Below are 22564 nucleotides of genomic sequence, written 5' to 3' on the forward strand. Positions count from 1 at the left end.
GACACTGCCCACAAGTGCCCCATTACAGCAGGCTCACTTGAGTTCTGCTTCTAAGAGAAGACCTGGGGAACAGGTGACCTCTCCTGCTGGAGCCGGGCAGGACGGACCTTTCATTTCTTTCTGATGCTGTCTGCCTTTCCCACCAGTGTCACTGGCCCGGAATCCAGCACTTCTTGACAAAGACAAGTGAAAAAGTTATCATTTCGCCACTTTACACTATGCACGTATTCAGAACACCTCAGCGAGGCCCAAAATGCCCAGTTTCTACTAAGTTTGCTTTGAATGAAATATGTGTAAGGGAGAACACACAGAAGCTACCTGGATTGTGGTGACTTTTTTCAGGAAGCTTTGTCGACTCTAAAACAAACTGTGAATTGTCTTCTTTGTGGCCCTTGGTTGTGCACCCATGTTCTTCTCCAAGGAACAGTGGGCCTTTGCGATGGTGCCCGGTGGGCACTTTTGAAGGAAGAGGAGGTACATGGGGAGAGGATAGGAGGACCAGCAGGACCCCTGTCCCCAGAGGCTATCTTCGGGAGGTGGCTTTTGGTAAAGAACTGGTGTGGGAGCCCAGAAACTAGAAACTGACTCCTCAGAGCTGTGTGTACCTGCCAGCCCTCAGAAAGTTCTGGCAGCCTCAGCGAAGGCTGCAGGAAAAGACAGTGCAGTGTGTTGGGGGGAGGACAACCGTCCTTCCAGATGAAATCCAGAATCCAGGGGAAGAGCCTGAACTGATTCCTAATGATACTTCCTTTATTCAACCCATCAGTTAATCAACAATAATCACATGCCTCACACGGGGCAGACTGTTCCTAAGCCAGAGGCCAAGCCGCCCACAGGAGCCCTTTGCACATCCTGACTCCTTCTGGGAAGACCAGGCTGGAGGCGGGAAGGAGACCAGGAGTGACCACCGCAGGCTCCAACTCCTCTTAAGTCCTCCCCTGCCCTGCAGTCCCAGGGGTGAGAGGGAGGGGTGAGAGGGAGGGGTCGCCCTGAGGCCCCCACCCCACTCCCCACCCCCTTGGCCCACCCTCTAGGCCATTCTCTCGGCGCCGCCCAGCGACCAGCTCCTTTCTCCGCCCTGCCGCCAGGACCATCTTCCCCCAACACCTCCCGCCCCCAGTGGCCTAGAGCCTGCGACAAAGTCCGGGCGTGGGGACCCCCGAGCGGATGTAACTCTGCATCTGGAGCTCCTGGAACCCAGGCCCGGGAGGGGCGCAGGGCGGAGCTGGGTCCGTAAGGACGAGGGCGGGGTCTTCAACCCAGGACGCGGCTTTCCGGAGCCTGGGGCGTCCCCAGATCCCCCCATCCGGGCCCCTTCCCTTCCTCCCAACCAGTGGCTGTGGCAGCGCCTCGCCTTTCCTCCTCCGCTGCAGGAAGGGAGGCGCCCCCGCCACGTCCCCGAGTGTCCCCACCCCCACTGCCTCCCCACGTGACCAGTGTCCTTGGCGCGGCTCCAACTGGAGGGTCGAGGGAGCTCCGGTGGGTGCCCGGGGGCGCAGCTGGGCAGGCGTGGGAGCCATTCGGGCGCCACTGGTCCGTGCGCGTGTCGCACCCCCTGGAGGTGGCGGGTCGCTGGGGCCCCGCCCTGTCCCTGCGCCGCCCACTGGCCTCAGATGCTCTGTGCCCAGACACCCGTGTCACCATGGAGGCCACCTGTGTTCTGCAATATCACCTTTGCTTTTCAGTTATTTCCCGTGAAGCATAGTCACAGAGGGGACAAACTCAGTTTGGGCAGTTTCCGCAAATGTCCTTTTGAAAGTGTTGCCTTTTGTTTTCCTTATGAAATCAGTTTCATGTAACAAAATGCTTCTTCACTGGAGTACCATCCCAGGTATTGAGACATAATGAAAACATAAGTCAACGTACTATTTGATGACAAAAATTCTCTTAATACACATTTTATTGGGGTGTCAATGGTTAGTAAAGTTACAAAGATTTCAGGAATACCATTCTGTATTACATCATCTATAAATCCCACTGTGTGTTCACCACCCAGAGTCAGTTCTCCTTCCATCACCATATATTTGATCCTGTTCACCTTCACCTACCACCCTCCTCCCCCCTTACCCAATGGTAACCACCAAACTGTTGTCTGTCTATGAATCTTTGTTTCTTCATGTGTCTTGTTCTTCAGTTGTTTTCAGTTTTATATCCCACACATCAGTGAAATCATATGGTTCTCGACTTTTTCTGTCTCATTTATTTCTCTCAGCATAATAATCTCAAGATCCATCCATGTTTTTGCAAATGGTAAGGAAATATTTCTACAGTATTGAAAGTTACTGACTTTGGTTTGGGGTTTAGTTACAACTATTTTCATCGGCATAAAGTTATTAATTGCAGCTCACCTACTCACCAACAATTCTGAAGATCATAGCTGAACGACAGGCATATGAAAATGCTGCTAAATATACTATAATAAATGAGACAACTCAAGAAGCTGGGTTTTAACTTGAACAGCTAAATGACCTTAAGAGAAAATGCCAGCAATTGTTATGAAGTGGTGCAGCAGGTTTCCTACATGTTTGTATATATACACAGGGTGCCCAGAAAGTGTGTACACATTTTAAGAAAGGAAAAAACTATTAAAATTGTAATACTCAATATATACCGATAACAAAGATAACTACAACTCATGTGCACACCTTTTTCGCACCCCCGGTTTATTATGATGGTTTCCACCCTCCCAAAGGGGAAAAAAAATCCCCACATATTACAGGGAAGTTTGTTACTGACACGCTGCAAGATCTCAGTTCCCAGCCAAAGGCACGGCTGGCCCTGGGTCCATACCCCTTTCCTCTCCCTCCATAGGGACAAGGAACTGACCTCAAAGCCTTGAACGATGGATAAATGGAGCTGACTGGAACACAAAGCCATTTCTGAGATGTTTTATTCAAGTGTCTACAAGTATGACCAGTTAAAACAAGCATTAAAGATTAAGAAAAATGCTAATCACAAGCTCCTGACAAGTAGAATATACAGAACTAAATCGTTTGTTTGGTCCATTAGTCTTGGCTACTTGTCTTTGAGCTGAGCCGTTTTACAGTTTCTGGATGAAAACCCAGGGAGGCGTGCCTCAGTCCACTGTGTCTGTCTGTGGGGACTGTGGCAGATGTGGTCTTGAGAAGCCTGTGTCAAGAGTCCATCCCAACGATTTCAGGGGACAGCTGCCATCATTGGAGACTCCTCGGGTGTTTCCTTCTGGAAGATTCCATCTCTGAGCTGTAGTTTGGAGCACAGGCCTTTCAGTAAGTGTGAGGAAGAAGCAGAAGGCATCTGTGGATGAAAATTACCCAGTCATTCATTTCTATCATAACCCATAATGTCAAAACAGAAGAGGGCAGCGTCATCTCAAGACTTGAAGCATTTATTCACTGATCTCCTGGGAATGGCCCTTGGAAGAACTTCCACGTCGTTTTAGTGTATCCCATAAAACACGTTTGACTGTCACCATTGACAGGTCTATTTTAGGCCTAGACACTACTTTTTAAGTGTTCAGTTGGGGCTCGTCTTTGAACAGCAACACGAGTAGGCATCCACTGAGAAGCACACATTTGCTGACATGTTTGTATTGGTATCTTATTTGAACATACAGGAGCAAGGGGTGTTGAACACGTGACTGGCCAGACTCTCCTGCTGCGTCACAACAAATGGGCATTCGCAATAGTGCTGACCCACGGAATAGGAAACAGATCAAGTAACTTACACGCAATCTTTGATTCCTGTGAAGCAGCCCAGTGGCCACCCAGGAAACCCAGGGTGAGACGGGTGGAGAGAAGCTGTCTGGATCTCTCTTTTTGCCTTGAATTTGGGATAGGCAAGATCAGAGTGGGGAGGCAAGAGGTGCAAGCACAGCTCTTGAGAGCCTGAAGTGAAGAAATGGGTCTTTTTATTGTACACAGAGACTAAACCCAGCAAATAGCTACACAAATGTGCAAGTCTTTCATACTTTTGAAAAAGCTAAGACAACTCAAGAGCATAAACATCTTCCCTCTTGTCAGTAGCAGACCATTTGCTCAGATTAGTTTGTCACGTGATCACATATTAGGTCGGTGCAAAAGTAATTGTGGTTTTCGCAATTTTTAATCTTTTAAACTGCAATTACTTTTGCACCAACCTCCAGGGCAGCCTCTCAGAGGCCAGCCCCGGCCCCTCCAGGCTGTGGCTTCAGTTCAGGTGGCACTCTGGAGGGACTCAGCTGCCTGAGGCTGGCTCCCCATGCCCACCGCGCCCCTGGCATCCTTGGACAGAGGGCTGCTCGGTGACTTTGTGCTTTACTTCCTGACACCAGAGATGTCCAGATGGGAACTCATACAGATGATGCCTTCTGGTCCCTACGCACACCCAGAGCGGACTGGGCCTTGGGTCCCTTTGCCACACAGAAAGGCCACGCTGCTGCATGGAGGTCCCGCCTGCACAGATGCTGTTTTGCAGGGAAGGGCAGCCACCCAGGAGCATTTAGAACTACAGGTACAGAGACCTGCACACCAGAGTGACAGTGCTGAGATCAGGACACAAGACAGGTCCAACAAGAGAGGAGAATGGGACAAGTATGACCACAGGAGGGGAAGAGATGGCGTAAAACTTCCCTAGAGAGAGATAGGTGTGGGGCGAGAGGGAGAGATAAAGCAGAGGGCTTCCTGGAGGAGGCAGTGCTCATCACAGCGAGGCCTGAGGAGCCGATGGAGCCTGAGGGCCTGAACTAGAGCTGGGCCCTGGGTGTTGGGGCAGGAGGCAGGGGAGGCAACAGTGAGAAGCACCAGGCCTGGGGTGGGACCTTCCCGCTCCACATAGGCACTAATGCCTCAGGCCAAGAGCCCCAAGCACCCCAAGTTCAGATTGAATTCCCACACAGCACACACTCCCCAGCAGGAGAGAAAGGGACAAGGACACCCAGGCTCAATGCCTCCTGGGTGCCACATATATGGTCTCTATGCCCCCAGGATGCAGATTGGTGAGGAGGGTCTGGTCTGAGAAAAGCAGTTGCTCCCCCCAACTCCCATACCTCTAAGCCCCCCAAGGGCCTAGGTACCGGGGTCGATGTGGGGTGGGGGTGGCAGGCTGAGGTGCCAGCAATGCCACAGGATGAGACCATGAGTAGGACACCAGGTCTCTGCGCCTCAGTGATCCCATCTCAGGTCAACATAGGCCATGAGGCACTTAGGTAAAACCTAGCTGACCTGCCTCGGCCCAGTGCCATCACTGTACCCATTCTCCTCCCAAGGGGAAGAGGAACCCTGTCCCAGGTAGCCCGTAGCCTCCCTCAATAGTGCCTGCAGTCCACGTGGAGTCCCCTCCTGTCATCTGCCCACAGGGGCCGCACCTGCCTGAGTGAGAACACTGCAGGCTCCCACAGGCCCGGGCCCACCCTCTCCACACCCCCCCACCTGCCCCAGCTGGGCCTGGACACAGGTGCTCCGTCGAGGCCCAGTGTCTCCCAGGAAGGTTCAAGGTGGAGACACTAAGCCTCCAGGGCAGTGGAAGGTGCCTGGGTAACCTTTCACTCTTATCTCCCACATCCACAGGAGATGCTAGGCCGGGCCTTTGGGTCAGGGCCCTAAGATTAGGGGTGCCCCAGGGCCTGAGCAGGGCAGTGAGGTGAGAAAACTACGCCACCTGGCCGAAGGTCACACCTCCCTGCCCCTCAGCACCATGCCCTCAAGTGGAGACTACAAGCCCCACTCAGCACCACCTGGAGGGTTCCAGGAGCTCTGAAAGGAGGACCTGGGAGCCTCCAGGAGGGGGCGGGAGGGCTTTGGAGTGGCCTTCAGAGGACAAGTGCCAAAGTTGTGAAGGAAGGCATGGGATGGGGCCCTACAAGGAGGGGGATGAGGGGAAGAAGGGGGCCCCATCGGGTGCAGGGGTGGGGGGCCGGGCAGGCCCATGGGACATAATAGTGCTGCTCTAGTAGGTCCCTGAATGTAGTGACACAAAGCTGACCCCAGCCCTGTGGAGGCATCATGGGCGGTCATGAAGCAGCAAAGGCGATCCTGGGGACCCAGGTACAGGCAAGTCAGGAAATTCTGACCCCACCCTCGGAGGGGAGAACCCAAGGGTCCCCTACCCAGTCTACCCTGTGACTGCAGATGGGGAAACTGAGGCTCAGAGAGGGGCAGGTGGCGGCTCAGTGTCACAGAAGCCACGGATGAGACAGCAAAGAGGGGTTGGGAGACCTCACAGCTAGAGGGAGGCCCAGACAACCCTGCTGCCACCGAAGCTTGCTGTCTGCGCCCCCACCCCACGCCCCACCGCCCATCAGGACAATGTGCTCGTGGACCAGCCCCCAGCTGACTCAGGGTGGAGGCCCAGAAACAGGGGGCTAGACAGCCCCTCAGAGCCCCCTCCCACTCTGGGCCAGTCTGAATGCCAAGTCATTGCTCTCTGCTCCCCAAGACCGAGGGATTTCACCTCAGCCAGGAGGGGACTCGGATAGGGGCAGGGGCTGGGCTGGGACTGGAGTCCGTCCAGGTGTCTGGGTTTGTGGCACAAACCTGACCCTCCTCAGAGTCTCCAAACGGGGAAAGCAACTCACTGAGCTTGTCTCTGAGAAATGGGCTCAGGGAAGGGGGAGCTGAGAGCCATCAGGGAACTGAGCAGCGTCTCTAGGCAGACATCAGAAATGGGAACTAGGGAGGGTGCCCCTGGAGTAGGACCCAGAATGGGCCAGGAGGTGGAGGGAGAAGAGGGAACAGCACTCAAAGGCAAGACTGTCAGCAACCAGACAGGGACTGCTAGAGAGCCCCTGTGATCCGAAAACCAGAAAAGGAGGGGCTGGAGGGACCCCTTGGACGGAGGCGAGGTTCCAGCCCAGCCCATGACCAGCCTGGCCCCGATGAGAGGCAGGACCAGGAACCCACATCTGAGACACAGGCCCTGCCAAACCCCCGCCTGACCAAACAGCTTGTGAGCAGGCGCACACTGATCTGGACGTCATAGCAGAACTGCAAAATAAAGGAATTGACCAGAAAACGACCCAGTCAAAATGCCACAGGCTCTCCTCTGGATAGTAAGAAGAGCCTCTGCAGGTAAAGTGTGAAAGGGAAGAGAGGGCCGACACCTGGGCCTTGGGGAAGGAGACGAGCACAGAGCATCCAGGAAAGAGGATGCCCGAGCTCCCCCTCCCGGCACACACAGAGTAAACTGGGTATCTCAGCCATTATCACAGCCAGTCACAGGCCCCAGAGATCCAAATTAACTGGCTCAGGTGGGAGGAGGCAGAAGTCAGTGGTTCCAGAGCTGCCCAAATGTGTGGCCAGAATGGAGGATCGCAGGGGTCCCAGGGATCAGAGCAGAGGGGTCTCCCACACCTGGGTCTGGAAAGCACACCCTAGCAGGGCACTTTTCTGAGGAGGGAGGAGATTGGCTTCAGGAGGTCAGCTAGACTCACCTGTTCAGCAGGTGGCAGAACATGGAGACACCAAGGACACAGCAGCCCTAGTTAAACCTTCCAGCCCTCCCCAGCCCCCACAGCAAGTGAAGGGATCCAAGAAGTCCGAGTTTGCCCCTCCCAGCAAGGTGGACTTCCTGCCCACGTGCCAGCCCACTTCACCTGTGCTGTAGTGTGCCCAACACTAAGCCTTGCCCTGCCATGTGGGGGCAAATGGCTCCCAGAGCTCTCTCAGAAGCTCCTCTGCCCCCAGCTGGTCCCAGCACACCTTCTCCTGGGCTCAGGACCCAATGATGGTAGAGGGCAGGGTGGGTCAGAAGGGACCTTTCCCCTTGAACCCCACAGTGGCTTCTCTAAAGGAAAGGACAGACCAAAGGGATGGCCAAGGGAGAGTCAGAAATGGGGCAGGGGTGGGGCAGCGGGGTCACAGGCTTATCCTGGGCTCACAGCCCTCCTCAGGGTCTCTGAGGGTTGAGGCTCCACCCACCATGTTCTGGGAGCTGAGGCCTAGGCTTTTCCAAATTTGAGATGAGAAGACCCCAGGATGAGACTCTTGGGCTTGGGAGCCCCACTGCACCCTGCACAGCACAAAATAGGCTGGCCCCACCAAGTTGTGGTCAGACAATCTGGCCAGCCCCTGGAGAGCCCTGGGCCCCCTCCCCGGGCTCCTTACATCTCTCTCCCCAGGCCAGGGTTGGGCCCAGGCAGGCGTGGGGCTCACTCACTGGCCTGAGTGCATCCAGTTGTAAGGCCCAGGGTGGTGAGACTGGGAGAGCTGGTAGGACCTGTGACGCCTGGGCAGTCTGCACCAGGCCTAGGGGGCCGGTGGCAGGTGATTGGGAGTTTCCCCTCACAGGTGCCAGGGCTAGTGAGGACTGGGGCAGATGGGGACAATCCTGGGACAGCCTGACACCCAGGCCCCTCCCTCCAGCCTCCCAGCAATATCACCGGGGCCACACTGGATTCATTCTAGGGGACTGTCGTGCAGGGTGGCATGCGGGGGTCACTGGTCTCACTCCCCGCATAAGAACACAGGAATGGTGAGGCCAAAAAGGAACACCCATGGAGCCATAGATAGGGGAGTCATACCCCTACAGTCTCGCTGGCAGCTGGGTTGGAGACACAGGAAACAGGAGCCAGATGATCTGCAACCTGCCGTCCGCTTCTCTGCCAACCAACCAACCAACCCCACTTGCTAGCTGCAATTCACCCTGCTAACTGCAATCTATGCTTGCTAGCTCAGCCACCAACTGCTGCTACTGTTGTCACCGCAGTTATACTAGTAGCCAATGGCTCACTGGTTACAGCTGACGGCCAACTAGACTCAGCTGACGGCCATCCGATCACAGTTGATGGCCATTTACTACCTGAGCCAGCACCTTTCTATGTGAGACCGAGAGCCTGGAAACTGCACTCCTGGCTCTGTCCCCACACTCTAACACTCCAGGGTCTCGCCTCACAATCTACGCGACAACATCTTCCGCAAGTGGTCCTGTGCGAGGAGCCTGGAGGTGAATGCAATATCCTGGACACAGCCAGGCTCTCTGGGCACAGCCAGACTTTCTGGGGACAGCCAGGGTTTCTTAGGGTACCACCAGTCCTTCTGGTCACAGCCAGACTTCCTGGGCACAGCCAGGGCTCTCAGGGTACCGTTCTGGAACAATAGTGGCTCATAGCCAAGGTGCTTACATATTCAAGATGGTAGCCGGTCGAGACACAGGAAGCAAACGTCCATTGGTTCCACTACATGGTGGTACGTTCCCAAGCAAACAGTCCAGTGGTCCATCAAATCAGGGATGGAAGACAATTCCCCATAGTCCATAGTCATTCGCCAGGGCTGTGCACTGGCCCCACAACGTGTGCCCTCTCCACAGGGCAAGGGCTCCAAGTCCTCCCCAACCTCGGGGTGAGGGACGACCTTGACCTCACCCGCATCTCCCGCGGAGGACTCAGTAAGCGTTTCCTCCTGGGACTACAAGTCCCGCATCCAGGCTGCCTCAGCAAGCACTTCCGAGCCCACAGGGCCACAATGACTTTGGCTTTCTCTGGCCTGTGCTGGTCAGTAAAACTTCCATGCCTTCCCACCCCTCCACGGGGGTCCAGCTCTCCGGCAGCTGCTCCTCCTGGTCTTCCTGAGACTGAGTGTTCATACGCACAAACTGCTCCACTGAGCTTTGGCCGGCACCGTACCCTGCTCGCTGGGCCATGTGTCATGGAGGGACGTCATGCAGGGTGTCAGCCACCGCTCCCCACACAAGAACGCAGGATATGGTGAGGCCAAAAAGGAACGCCAATGGGGTCATAGATAGGGGAGTCATACCACTACAGTCTTGCTGGCGGCTGGGTTGGAGACACAGGAAGCGGGAGCCACACGATCCGCAATCCGCCGTCCACTTCTCTCTGCCAACCAACCTCACTTGCTAACTGCAATCCGCTCTTGCTAGCTCAGCCACCATCTTCTTGCTAGCCCCCATTTCCTGCTAGCGTAGCCACGGCAGTTATATCAGTGACCAATGGCTCACTGGTTACAGCTGACAGCCAACTAGCCACAGCTGATGGCCATCCAATCACAGCTGATGGCCATTTACTACCTGAGCCAGCACCTTTCCACATTAGGCCGTTAGGCTGAAAGCCTGGAAACTGCACTCCTGGCTCTGTCCCCAAAGACCCTGTACTGACAAGCTGTCTGCTGAAGCGCAGACCTTCCCCTCCTGATTCAGGCTCAAAGATAGGGTTTCTCTGCCCTGCTGTCTGCTCCTGCACCTTCTTGACTCTGTGAACCCCAGGTCCTTCCAGGAAGGGCCCTTTCCTTCCAGCAAGTGCTGGGTGCTCTGGATTGGGGCCCTGTTGTGCCTGCCTAAGAAGCTCCCAGGGATGGCGGCACCTGGGGTTCTTGAATCACACTTGGGTGGTGAGGCTCCACCCCCACAAGGCCCTGCAACCCAGCCATGGCCTGAGAGGTCTAATCATAGAACAAAGATCTCAGATGAACCAAAGGGTGACTGGAAAAGTGGAATCTACTTCCCTCCTCAGGTAGCGAGTATTTCGCATGAGGCTTCTCTTTCTCTGTGTGTCTGTATGCCTCCAAATGCATTTGTAAAATGAAATAATATCCAGAGTGGACATTATTTGTCGTTTGGTGACAGGTCATTTCCCCTTGGTTTCTGCCAGCATTAGGAGTGATCTTAAGCTCCCGGGGCCTCGGAATTGCCTGGAGAGCCTGGCAGAACCCAGGGGACCCAGACCCCTTCTTTCATTCGTTCTCTGGATTCCCTGATGCACCCCGAGTTGGATAAGCACCACCTATAGCATAGTTTAAAACCCTCTCACTATACTTGGTAGTTTGACTTTTCAACATTTAATGAATTCTACATCTAAGTGATTTCCAATTTTTTGCTTTTTTAACAGTTTAAAATAACCACTTTGGTTTTTTTTTTTACCTATAGCCATTGGGCATTCCTGTCACTAATTACTTCCACCGCCAAATCCCTGATTGGAATTACTGTGCTCCCCATAGATTGTCAAGAGCCCAGAAAGGTGGTTCCATCATGTCATGGCAGCAGGTGGCTTCCATGACTGATGGAATCCTATTCTCTGAGATGAAGTCAAGCAATCTTTCTGTGTTTCTTTTATTCATTGTCAGTCCACAAGAGGGAACACATGCGTGTGCCGTTGATGTAAAGAGAAACTCTAAGTGAGCACTCAGTGGGAGACCAGAGATGAGGGAGAGCCTGTTTTCCAGTAATTTGATCAAGAAACCACGCTGAGTGACTCTTAGGGTTGAGCTGGACCAGCTGTTCCCGGGGAGGGAAGGCAGAGTTGATGGGAGTTTGAGAAAGAGGAGATGCCCAGGTGGTGGTGTCTTTGTTGTTTATTTATTTCCCTGTTGTCGCCCCAGCACCTAGCAATTCTTGCTGTCATGGTGTCACTTGCCCTTGTTGTGCCACAGAAAACTCAGGGTCTAGAGCGAGACGGCGTGGCCCATGTTTCCGGCCCCTGACAGCATCAGAATGGGAAATTTCTAAGCAGGGCTATTCCAGAAGAGTGTTTTAAATTTAAATGGAAGCATAACAACATACACATAGAAATATATGCAAATCACAAATGTACAGCTATAAATGTTTGCACAAAGTGAGTCCTCTCATAAGCAGTACCCCATAGCCCCCTTCATAAACACCCCTTCCCCTTTTCTGCTCCCCGCGGTTAGTTGCCTGGGCCCTGGTCTGTCCCACTCCAGATTTCAGCAGCTTGTGAGAACTTAGCCAGAGAACAGCAAACCGTGAGAAGGACACAGGAGAAAGAGCAAAGCAGGTGGGACGTCTGTGGTCAGGCCAGCCTTCCCACCAAAAGCATATGTCATAGTGGATTAAATGGGGGTTTTCAGTCAACATTTTTTTAAAAGATTAAATTAACCTAGATGAAATGAACCAATTCCTTGAAAAACACAATCTGTCAAAACTCACATAAGAAGTAGGCTATTTGAATAGGCCTACGTTTTTAAAAGAAATCAAATAACTAGCTTTCATAAACAGAAAGCACCAGACCCAGATGGGTTCACTGATAAATTCTACCAAACATTAAAAAAAAAAAAAACTATGGCAATTCTCTACAATCCCTTCCAGAAGATGGAAGCAGAAGGAATACCTCCTAACACATTCTAGGATGCCAGCATTACTGTGATACCAAAAGCAGACAAAGGCATTACAAGGAAACAAGACTACAGACTGATATCTCTCATTGACCAGAGTTGCGAAAATCCTCAACAAAATATGGGCAAGCCAAATCCAACAATGTATAAAAAGAATTATGTACCGCAACCAAGTGGGATTTAACCCAAATGTGCAAAGCTGGTTCAACGTTTGAAAATCAGTGAATGTAGCTTTTTCACAACAGGTTTCCTGCCAGAACACAGGTGTCGTGAAAACCATCACCAAATCTAAGCCAAAATGGGGAAGGAAAGACTCACATCAACATTGTCGTCACTGGACACGTACATTTGGGCAAGTCTACTGCTACTGGCCACCTGATCTACGTGTAGTGGGGTTGACAGAAGAACCATTGAAAAATGTGAGAAGGAGGCTGCTGAGATGGGAAAGGGCTCCTTCCAGTGTGCCTGGGTCTTAGATAAACTGAAAGCTGACCGTGAGCGTGGTGTCACCATTGATGTCTCCCTGTGAAAATTTGAGACCAGCGAGTATTATGTGACCATCACTGAAGCCCCAGGACACAGAGACTTTATCAATAACATGATTTCAGGCACATCTCAGGCTGACTGTGCTGTCCCGACTGTCACTGCTGGTGTTGGTGAATGTGAAGCAAGTACCTCCAAGAATGGGCAGACCCGTGAGCACACCGTTCTGGCTGACACACTGGGTGTGAAACAACTCATTGTGGGTGTTAACAAAATGGATTCCACTGAGCCACCTGACAATTAGAAGAGATACGAGGAAATTCTTAAGGAAGTCAGCACGTACATTAAGAAAATTGTCTACAACCCTGACACAGCAGCATTTGTGCCAGTTTCTGGTTGGCATAGTGACAACATGCTGGAGCCAAGTGCTAATATGCTTTGGTTCAAGGGATGGAAAGTCATCGGTAAAGATGGCCGTGCCAGGGGAACCCGCTGCTTGAAGCTCTGGACTGCATCCTGCCACCAAATCGTCCAACTGACAAGGATGTCAGTTGCGTCTGCCCCTCCAGGATGTCTACAAAATTGGTGGAACTGGCACTGTCCCTGTGGGCCAGATGGAGACTGGTGTTCTCAATCCCAGCATGGTGGTCACCTTTGCTCCAGTGAGTGTTACAACTGAAGTAAATTCTGGTGAAATGCACCATGAAGCTTTGAGTGAGGCTCTTCCTGGGGACAACGTGGGCTTCAATGCCAAGAACGTGTCTGTCTAAGATGTTCGTCGTGGCAATGCAGCTGATGACAGGAAACATGAGCCACCAATGGAGGCAGCTGGCTTCAGGGCTCAGGTGCTTATCCTGAACCATCCAGGCCAAATCAGTGCCGATACGCACCTGTGTTGGGTTGTCACACAGCTCACGTTGCTTGCAAATTTGCTGACCTGAAGGAGACTGATCATCGTTCAGGGAAAAAGCTGGAAGACAGCCTGAAGGTTTCAAAGCTGGTGATGCTTCCATCACTGACACAATTGCTGGCAAGCCCTGTGTGACGAGAGCTTCTCTGACTGCCCTCCTCTGGGCTGTCTTGCTGATCGTGACACGAGACAGACAGTTGCTGTGGGTGTCATCAAAGCAGTGGACGAGGAGGCCGCTGGAGCTGCAAGGTCAAAACCCATGGCATGCACAATGCCAAGAGGAACCCTAATGTCAACTATGGATCTGGGTGACGAGGACGTGTCAGGGTGGGTTCGTCCATTGTAACTCTGGTGGCAATGTGGATCATGGGGGCGCTGGGTACGTGTGGGGGCAGGGGGTACATGGGAAATCTCGGTACCTTCTGCTCAATTTGGCTGTGAACCTCAAGCTGCTGTAAAAAAATAAAGTTTATTACTTGTGTTTTTTTCAAAACTTTGGAGATTTGATGCAATAATAAGGAGTCACCAGGCCAGCACTAAAGGGAGACAGGGCAAGGAAACAGGAGAGTGGAGGGGACCCAGGTAAATTAGAATGTTGATTCTGATGGCCTCTTGTTGCAGGGGAAGCAGGAAACCCCTGCCTCCCCAAGAGGGGTGTGCAAGGGGAACCCCTCCACACTGTACTGGACTGGCAAAGGGCCTCCCCCTCAGGGCAGGGGTGACCCAGATAAACCAGCACTTGGCGGGCTTTCAGCCCACACTCGCATTCAGTGGATTATTTGACCAAAAGGACTCCAGTTAGGGCCTGGAGAAGCACCTGCATATTCCCTTTGGGGAAAGTACTGGCACCACGGGCCTCCACATACGGCTACTAATTCTTCTTAAGGTCAATGAGGGCCACACAAAGGTCACCAAGCCCTATGGACAGAAGCCAGGACAGAGGACCCACAGGCAGCAGAGCAAACGTGCCAGGCTTCAGATTGGGGGACACAGTTTGTTTTCGGTGTGTTTAAAGAAACACAAGAATTCTTGTAAGTATCTGCAGTGAACAGGGAACTACAAAAAGTCACTGCCTTTACCAGCAATTCCACTTATAGTGTCAGTAATTTGTCTCCACTGTTTTGGTTTTTTTGGGGGACAAGGGAATATTGGGGAACAGTGTTTTTTCAGGACCCATCAGTTGTTGTCCTTCAATCTAGTTGTGGAGGCACAGCTCAGCCCCAAGTCCAGTTGCTGTTCTCAATCTTTAGTTACAGGGGCGCAGCTCACTGGCCCTTGTGGGAATGGAACCGGCAACCTTGTCGTTAAGAGCTCGTGCGCTAACCAACTGAACCATCTGGCCACCCCCATCTCCACTGTTTTTGAACTTGATATATACAGAACTGTATTGTGTGTCCTATTTGTGTCTGCTGTTTGTTCAACATTTTGCTTGTGGGATTCGTCCATATTGTTGGGGGTGAATTGCCATTTCATTCTCACCGTCATGCACTTGCCACGATTCCCTCACTGGGTCTGGACGTTTGCATGTTCTGGTCTTTAAGAGCTAGTGCTGGGAACATTCTGCTACAAGTGTCCTAGTGAACAGAGGGCACGTCACCTCTGGTCAGGCTGCAGGGCTGACATCTGTGTCCTCACATGGAGGAAGGGGGAGGGAGTTCTCTGGGGTACCTTGCAGAGGGACACTAATCCATTCATGAGGACTCTGCGTTCAGTCCACATAGACTGCGTGGAAAAACAGCTTGTTATACCCACAGATCCCAGGAGAAGGAGCTACACGGGTGGGGGTACATGGGGCAGCAGCAGGGTGGGTCAGGAGGCAGAGGGAGTGAGGGAGTGCCCTGATTGTGGTTTCCACCAGAAGGAAGGGGCAAGGCAGGGTCAGCAGGTTTAGAATGGGCTGGTTTGAATCACTGGGGTGGATTCTGGGGCCTAAGGACTGTCCCCAGTGTCTGGTACCTGGCCGGTGGGGTGACTAGGGAAGGGAAATAGTGGCCCAGAGAGTGACAGGTGATAAAGGAGCTGGTGGCGATGGGGGGCTCTGGATTGGTTGGTTTGTGTCTGAAAAATGTGCAGCCAAGGGAGTCCTTTCCTTTCTCTGGGAACTGGCTGACCCTGGGAGAAGCAGTCCCTCCAAGGTCAGCAAGGACCCAAGGTCAAAGCATCAAATGTAGCATCTAGGAAACGTGTTTATTACACCTGCTCAGGCCTCTGTGTTGGATTCTCAGCTCATAGTTTATAAGAGTTTCTAAGACAAAGCACGCGGCTCCAGTGTGAACTGCAAGGCGACTCGCAGCTTTCTGAGCTATAGTGGAGACTTCCACTTTGTCCTGAGCTTGGGCCAAGGCAAACAGCTTCCATGCCGCCATGATGGACACCCCTCAGCCACCATTTCACTGAGTCTTGTCCTTCACCATCGTGGGGTCTCAGGGCTGACGTTGCCCAGGTCAAAGTCTGTCCCCACCTCCGTAAGGCCATTAAAATGGAAGGTCTTGGCTCCTGGACAAGTGAACATTCCCAGGGCAACTGTGGTGTCAGTTCTGGTTTCATGGTTGGTGTAATGCGGGGTCTCAGCTCCCACTCCCCACCCAAGAACGTAGGATACGGTGAGGCCAAAAAGGAACAACAACAGAGCCATAGATGGGGAAGTCATAGCACTATAGTCTCGATGGCGGCTGGTAGAGACACAAAAGCAAACATCCGCCATGACCCCAACGAGGGGTCTTCCTGCACCCCAGTCTCGCTGGCAGCCGGGCAAGATGCAGGAAGTAGGATCCACACAATCCGCAATCCACTGTCCGCTTGCTAACCCCACTTGCTAGCCGCAATCCGCCGTCCGCTTCTCTGCCAACCAACCAAGCCCCTAGTGTAGCCACGGCAGTTATGTCAGTGACTAATGGCTAACCGGTTACAGCTGATGGCCATCTGATCACAGCTGATGACCATCTGCTACGCGAGCCAGCACCTTTCCACGTGAGGCCGACAGCCTGGAAACTGCTCTCCTGGCTCTGTCCCCACAGTTGGTTAGTGGCGTTTGCCCTTTGTTAGGATCCCAATGAAGACTTAAAAGACTTTTGTTGTATTTCACCCCGAATGTGTAAGTGTTCTAACCCGGGAGAATTCTTGGCACTCAAATCCACCCAAGTTCTGGAGAATGAAGTAGCGTCTGTTTTGCAATGGCGGCCTAAACACTCTGTCCAGGACAGAGGCCCTTTGGCAGGGGCTTCTGAGTGGGGAGGGGGTCCCCATCCTGTGCAGTCTGTGGGGAACCAACCAGCTGCCTGGACTTTCTCTCTGCAAGTGCCTGCAGCTCCAATGCTCACTTTGCACGGTCCTGGGGGTCTGAGGAATGTCAGGAATGCAGCCCAAGCCTCCTCCACCAAGTCCTCCGGACTAAGCAGCCCAGCCTGTCTTTTATTTCTTTAGGCTTAGTCACTGCGTGTCTAGGGCCAACATCCACCAGAGCGGTTATAACTGTTGGCTGAGGTCTTTGCAGGTCCCTGTCGCCTGAAGTTTCAATTTGACCTGAAGTTTGTAATTACCCTGATTGGGAAAAATTTCAGAGCAAAAACCTTTTCTTGCCTCTTACCTCCCCAGGTTCCCGCAGTCCCTTTGGTGTTGGCAAGTCCATCTTATCTCAGAAGCTATTCAATACTTTTAAGATTTTACAAAATATTTTTATGTAGCACTTTTTGTTGTTTTCATACGGAAGGCTGGTCCAAGGTTAGCCCATGGTGATTGGATATGCAAGCATGCTGCCTGTTAGTTCTGCCCGACTTCCTGGTGTGGAATTCACAGTCTGTATGTGTTGTCTGAAATGCTACCGTGTTTGCCCGAAAATAAGACCTAACCGGAAAATAAGCCCTAGCAGGACTTTTCAGGATGACATCCCCTGAACATAAGCCCTAATGCATCTTTTGGAGCAAAAATTAATATAAGACCCGGTCTTATTTTATTTATTTTATAGTAAAATAAAATATTTATTTTATAGTAAAATAAGACCAGGTCTTATGTTAAGTTTTGCTCCAAAAGACGCATTAAAACTGATTGCCTGGGTAGGTCTTATTTTCAGGGAAACACGGTAAATGGAATGAAGTGACTCCTCACACAGTAACTCAGAGGGTGTTTTAACTAAACAGTAATGACTGGCTGTAGAAAGTTGTGTTGCTTGGTACCTGTGAGAGCTGTGCCCAGGCCAGGGCTCAGCCCCACCTCGAGAAGGGCCCATCCTTGCTGGGAGAAAAAAAATGAATGCTCACTATTCGCCACCCTATTTACCCCCAGACAGGGTTCTCAGTGTCTGCAATCCCCATGAAATCTCCTAAGAACTTGCTGCAGCCCCCAGATCAGGGCCTCTGGGTTCCCCTCCCCCTGTGAATGGGGTCCGGCCCAGAGCTTCTCAAACTACCTGCCAGAAAACTCCTTTTTTTCCTAATCTTGCAAACCAATATTTTTGTAAAAGTGCAATAAAGGTAAATTACTAGAAAAATCAAATAAAAAACGAGTAAAATAAAATGTTTTATTAGATTCAACAGATATAAAGTTACATTTCAATCTTATAATTAGAACATTGTTTGAGAAACATAAAAGAATTTCAAAAGCTATCCCTGTTGTGCTTTGAAAGCAGGAATGTGCTTCCTCTGGAGAATAACTGTTAACACTAACGGTTGTGAGGCAACAGTTACAGGGAAAATTGTGACTCCATGTGAAACAGCTAGACACACACATTGGACAAACACCACATATGTCAACATTTAAAGCTTTAGTATGACAAATGAGCTTGCTCTGGCTGGTTAATTTGTCTAATCTAGGTTGGATTGAGGCAATGAAGGAGATGATTGGGGCCAAAATGATTGAGGACAATGAATTAAGAAGAGGTTGGGGTCTGGGGGGAACCCCTGGAGGGACAGTGAGGGTGTGGGGACCCCTACCCTACAGAGACCCAGCAGGACCCTGCCCCACCCCCTCATTCAGCAACATGTCCTTTCTTTGCCACGGGATCCCCCCACTTCCTCCCACGTTCTTTTGCCACTTTGGGAACTTGGTGATTTTTCCTGGATCAAGTCCTGTTATTCAGAGGGACAGGGTTCCCAGGACCCAGGGCAGCTCCCAGCACAGGCTGGGGGTGTCAGGAAGACAGGGTAGAGGTCAAGGGTGGCCACCCAGAGTCCAGGGTCTCAGGACGCTGTCCCCCACAGCCAGCGCCTGGTTTTTGTTTCTTTTTCAGTTTTGAGGGGACCCGGTCCTTCTGCTGCTATATCGCACGCAGGAGTGTGATGCCAGACCCATAAGCACCTCTGCGTGTGTGAGCATTTTCCCGGGACAAAGGGGGGCAGCTTACACAGATAAACACTGGTTTTGAGTTTTCTGGTTTAAGTTAGCAGAACGTTGGAACGCGTAAGGCAGGTGCAACCTCCAAGGTAAGCCGCGCTCGTAATGCTGCAAGAGTTTGCGGAGTGTTTGGGACAGCGGAGCGGCCCCAGAGCCCGAGCCCCCTTGGTCCGAGCCTCAGGGTCTCGCATGGCCCTCCTCTGGCCTAACTTCACTCCACCCTGTTATCCTAGGCTCGGGGGGCCCGGAGTCCCTGGGACCCGAGCTCTGAATTTTCTGGAGCCTGGACTGCGGTCAACCTTGGGGGGGGCACTGTCGGAGGGCTCCCCCAAGGGGGCGGGGCTGCACCCCGAAGCCTGGGCTTTGGCGCCCTCTGGTGGGCTTTAGGGCACCCTGCAGACCACCCTCAAGGCGCAAGAACACACTGCACACGCGGAGACTGAGGGGACAGGGTTGTCCCCACACCAACGTTGAAGAGCAGGGTGACTCTGAAGAAATCACTCTCCCCTCTGAGCCTCGGTCTCTTCATCTGTAAAAATGGTGGAAGTTAGACATTTTTCAAAAGGTTGTCACGCATGAGCCAGCTCCTGTCAACCACAGTCCCCTCCTGTCTCCCAGACAGACAGACAGACAGACAGACAAAGGCTGAGTCCCACAAACAGAGGGTCAGGCCAGCCTGCTCAGTCCCTGCCATCCTCTGTCAGTAGCTGCCAGGGCAATGCTTCCACAACCAGTATTTTCTGAAACAATAGCAGCAAACTTAATGATATTATTGCAAATATCTTTGTCTGGCTTACTAGGAGTCAGGTAGATTCTCATATCTGCTTCTACGTTCCATCTGTTGTGATATGCTGTTTTGGTTGAATACTTATGTTTTCATTTAAAAACCATTATTAATGCTACCACGTTATGAGTTTATAATTATTTTAAAATAAATTGGTATTTCTAAATGAATATCACTTTATATAAATGCTGATCTATTTTCAAATCTATTCATATATATTATATGAATAATAAAATATTGTAAAATATAATAATATATTATCATTTACTTTGTTTTAATTATTTAATGAATACTAATTTTCTATTTTAATGAATTAGTATGATTTTAATGAATAACTATTGTAAGTGAATTAATAAATATGTGTTTTAATTTCTAACATGGTGACTATCAATAGAAACCATAAGGTACAGTTCTTTAGTTCAATAAGTAAGAGTAAAAGGGTCCTGAGCCCAACCCTTTGAGAACCACTGGCCTAGAGCACGGAACCTGTCCCCAGGCCAGCAATGCAGTGTCCACCCAAAGCAGCTGGATCCATGCTGCATCCCCCACGCCCCTGCCCCTGTCACCCTGCCTAGGGTTGGACCCTGCCCTACAGCCTCCCCTGGAGGAGCCCCTGGAGCCTCACACCTTGTCCAGAGCTGGAGACGCAGCAACAGCAGCTTCTCTGGACCTTAAACTCCACCTCCAAGTCATTAAAGCTGCATGGCTCCTACTGCCTTTTGGGAGCAGGGAGTGACCTTCTGTGCACCTGTGAGGCCCAGGTCTGTGCACCTGTGAGCCCTGGGTCTGTGCACCTGTGAGCCCCAGGTCTGTGCACCTGTGAGCCCGGGTCTGTGCACCTGTGAGCCCCGGGTCTGTGCACCTGTGAGCCCGGGTCTGTGCACCTGTGAGCTAGGTGAGTCTGTGCACCATAAGTGTACATGAATGATGTCTAGGGCAGTGGCTGCCAGGGCAGCTGGAACACTAGAAGGTTCCCCAAATCCCCACCTGCCTCCCCTCCCGGGGACTCGTATGCAGCCTATCAGGGAGCCCCGGGAACTGTGGGAAGGGTTCAGGACAATGGCATTCTATGGGTCCTGTCCAGGAGCCTGGCAGCAGGGGGTGGGAAAACCAGCTTCCTTTATGGCCCCTGCCCCTGCCACAGGCGACGGGCCCTGCACTGGCCTGCTGGGGACCCTGGGCAAGTCCTTACTCTTCTCTGGCCTATTCTCCTATCTGGGAATGAGGGGCACTGAGCTCTGTGACTCCCACCCAGGGTTCCCAGACCATGGCAGTGAGTGACCCACCATACCTGGTGATCTGTGCCCTCTGTGAAGCCCCACCCCCACCATGAAGCACTGCCCTGGCAGTGCCTCGCCTCCGCAGCTCGCCTCTTCCCCTTCTTTATGCACCCCCCTATGCTGCCTCGTACCTCAGAAAACCAGGGAACCTGTCACTGAAGGAGGTCAGCCAGTCATTCAGTCTCTCTGCCCTTGTTCTCACTGAGCAGGCAGCGCTCCGTGGCAGGCTCCTTAGGTCAGCTAAGCCAGGGCCCTGCAGGGAGTGGCTGGTGGGTCAGCTCAGGGCCTGTTCCCTGCCTCCTCCAGGGGGACTCAGTCCACTCACCCCCCCACAGGCCCACACCCTGGTCCACCACCTAGGCCCCGGGCCAGCACTGCTGGGAAGAGTGGCATGCTCCCATCGTGTTATTGCCTGAGCTTCCCAAGACTGTCCTACCTGGGGCCCGGCCTGCTCCCCATCTTTTGACGTCCCCACACCCAACTCAGCGTTGGTGAGAAGGCAAGCCCTAGGCCCCCGGGTGTACAGCACATAACAGCTTTCCCAGTTGTGACTACAGGAGCACAGGACCTCGGGGAGGCAGCGGAGTGGGATCTCCTGGAAGCAAGTCTTGTAGACACCCCAGAGGTGGGCCCCCAACCGGCCTGCCCTCTGGAACCCCAGGCCCTGTTCCACGGCCTTGTCCAGCTATGGGCACAGCTGGTCCCCGGGGTCCAGGGGGGCATGCGGGCCTCAGCATCATTCCTCAGGGCCTCTCCAGCTGACGGCCCCAGGCAGCAACTCCACCATCCTGGAGGGCGCCGGCCTCTATACCCGGGAGTGGTCCTACATCCACTCTGCGGCAGCCACCACTGACTGGAGCTTCAGCCCCAGCTCCCGGCTGTGCCCAGTGTCCCCCAGGGCCTGCTGAATAAACCGCTACATGCTCTGGGGGCCACAGTCTTGCCCTGCCTGTGCCAATGGCAAGGTGCCCAGACAGGCTTCCTGGAACCGCCCCTCCTGGACCAACTGTAGGAAGCCTGGAAGAAAGGAGCCCAGAATGGATGACTCAGAGGGGCCTTGGAAAAACGGGGAGTCGAAGAGGTGGGAGGGGTGCCTCCCGCGGGGATTCCTCAGTGTAATTCTACTCACACAGGGCATGGGTGGGCCCAGCTGTACTGAGCTCGTCCATCAGGGGACCAGTGAGAAAACAAGGCGGCCAGTTTGAAGAGGCTTTGGGAATGGGGGGTGGTCTATGTGGCCAGTGAGGGTCGGAAGGCCACAGGCTGCTTACTATGGTTGCAGTAGGCTGGTGGGTTTTGCATGGTGTCGCCTTCAGAGCAGAAAATCCTAACCCCAGCTGAGTCTCTGAGCTCCTGAGGCCACAAGATTGACGCCTTCATCAGCTATGGGGTGTACCCCAACATCCTGAGATAACAAAGGCACGTTCCCACCAGAGGCACAAGGAGAAGTTCCTGAGAATTGGGAGAGAACGTTCTAGCACAGTGGTTCTCAACAGGAACGCACATCAGGACCACAAGGAGGGCTTGTTCAAGCCCAGGTTAGAATTTTCATTTCTGACAGGTTCCCAGGTGGCAGTCAGTGCTGGTCCCAGTGCTCCACCTTGGTGCCAAAGGACAGCCAGGTTCCACCTCTTTCCACATTTGGGACCAACTGATAGACACATGGATGGACGGACGGACGGACGGACGGACGGACGGACGGACGGACGGACGGACGAACAGACAGACGGATGGACGGTTGGAT

General features: G+C 52.6%; 1 pseudogene across 1 annotated transcript; it reads left to right on the plus strand.

The window, feature by feature from the left end:
• The first annotated feature begins 406 nt into the window (after positions 1 to 406).
• On the plus strand, positions 407 to 21728 carry LOC308497929 (elongation factor 1-alpha 1-like; annotated as a pseudogene). The gene is made up of 5 exons: positions 407 to 449; positions 1374 to 1620; positions 5315 to 5412; positions 12343 to 13677; positions 21482 to 21728. The product of its transcript is annotated as an elongation factor 1-alpha 1-like (transcript).
• The last annotated feature ends 836 nt before the right edge of the window (positions 21729 to 22564 follow it).

Source organism: Rhinolophus hipposideros, assembly GCF_964194185.1.
Source record: "Rhinolophus hipposideros genome assembly, chromosome: 5".
Lineage (NCBI taxonomy): Eukaryota > Metazoa > Chordata > Mammalia > Chiroptera > Rhinolophidae > Rhinolophus > Rhinolophus hipposideros.